This window comes from Haliaeetus albicilla, chromosome 14, assembly GCF_947461875.1.
Source record: "Haliaeetus albicilla chromosome 14, bHalAlb1.1, whole genome shotgun sequence".
Taxonomy (NCBI): Eukaryota; Metazoa; Chordata; class Aves; order Accipitriformes; family Accipitridae; genus Haliaeetus; species Haliaeetus albicilla.
This window is the reverse complement of record NC_091496.1, coordinates 7668050-7669802: the sequence shown is the minus strand read 5'-3', so window position 1 is coordinate 7669802 and position 1753 is coordinate 7668050. Positions and strand designations below refer to the sequence as shown.

Sequence of the window (1753 nt, the reverse complement as noted above, 5' to 3'; positions counted from 1 at the left end):
CTTCTGTTCATTTGTTTTATGGTCATGGACAACACTGTTGCTACATAAGTAATTTTATTAGATTAAAAAATCCTGAATTAGATCAAATGCGTGCAAAACAGTTGAGTACTTCTGCGTGAAAGTACTTGTTACAAAGATTTGTTGTACTTTAAACTGGTGCTAGATGTGTGTAAGGTCACTCTGAGCAGAAAAGCATACTAGCTGGTAGATATTGGTTGGTTGGGGTTTTTTTTTTCACTTGTCATGTTGATTAGTGTATCAGCCAGGTGTGAAACCAACACTTCTCCTTCCCTAGATGTGTCTTGAATGGTAGAAGGTTCATCTTCAAGGGGAAGGGTGTGCCGAGGAAGGCTGCTTATCCAGCAAGGTGAGTGGCAACCATCGCACCAACCTTTCATAGCAAGAACCGTTTTCGTCTGGACTTTCAGAGGAAAACTTCCCTTTGCAGCTGCAGAAGCCAGCTATGAGCAAAACCCCTCTTGGGTGAACTGGCAGTCGAAGCCTTTCCTGATGTTTCCTGATGGCTGGAATTTGCATCCTAAAGTGCTTCCTGGCTTGGCCGGCTGAAATGTGCCGCTGAGTGGGTGATTATTGAGTTGGGAAGTCTTCTGTTAGCATCAGCTAATCAGTTAAGGAGTGCAGTGGTTTCTGTAAGAAGTTTTATGATTTGTTTTGCTAAATACGAGATTGCAGATCAACCATAAGCTGTAGCAGGGTGTATCTTACAGGGCTAGCAAGTCCTAAGTCGTGCACCTTTAAGCAATACAATCAAAGATCTCCTTTTAAATGAAGTTTTTTGAGATGCTGGCATCAAAAAGCTATGAGAAAGCAATAGCAAACAGTTGTTTTTATTAGCTATGTCCAGTCATTTATGCAAATGTAATGTACTTTGGTTTGCATACACAGGTACCTCTGCATGCACCAACTTCCATCCCTCAGTCTGTATGAGAAGGCTGCTTGTAAAACTGTCGAAGTTGAGAAAAGTGGAGATTAAAAAGAAAAAATGTAATAATTGAAATATTCACGAGCCTAATCAATACATTTGATAAGTAGCATATATTCTTGGAAAGCTAGTATCTGTTATCTCTCTTTAATATGTTGGTTTCCTCAGCCTTTTGCTTTTCCCCCTGCATCAGGGAAAAATAACACTCTTAAAATTGTCTGTGGCAGTATATAAAGTCAGAATAGTTTTGGGTTGGTTTTTTTTTTTTTTAGGTATTGTTTTGATTTCATGTTTTGCTAGAAATTCAGGACTGACCCTTTTCTACTTAGGAGGTGTGAAAATGCTGCAGTGAGAGGGCAGCAAACCTGAGTGACTGCAGGGGGGACGGATGGGCACAATGGCCAATACTTACTGTTTTACTGATTTTTCTCTGCTTGTCTGGCAAACAGGTGGGAAGAGTCACCTTCTGGGTGTACATCTGCATTTTGACCACGAAATATAATTGGCAACCTTTCTGGCTGGTGCTTGAAGAGTGGAAGGGTAATAAAATATCCTCTTATTCAGCCTTTGGATAGGCATTTTTCCCAGGCTGGGTGGTTATGAGGGAGAAGGGGATCCCTTTGGGGATCTGTAGGACCTCAGCAGGAGCAACATCTCTGTGAAGGACACTTGTGCACATCAGCTCACTAACTGCTGAGGTCAGCTGGCATTGCAAGAGCCAACCATGAAGGAAGAGCAAGAGCTTGGGGTTTTTTTTAAGCTCTTAGTGCTCAGGGCTGGCTGTGATGGATCCAGCTGTCTCTGGTACTT

General features: G+C 41.9%; 1 protein-coding gene across 2 annotated transcripts in view; it reads right to left on the bottom strand.

Annotated features, from left to right (window-relative positions):
- Positions 1-1753, bottom strand: part of PRPF18 (pre-mRNA processing factor 18) — a 222468-nt gene that overhangs the window by 123565 nt on the left and 97150 nt on the right. The gene's annotated exons all lie outside the window — the stretch shown is intronic.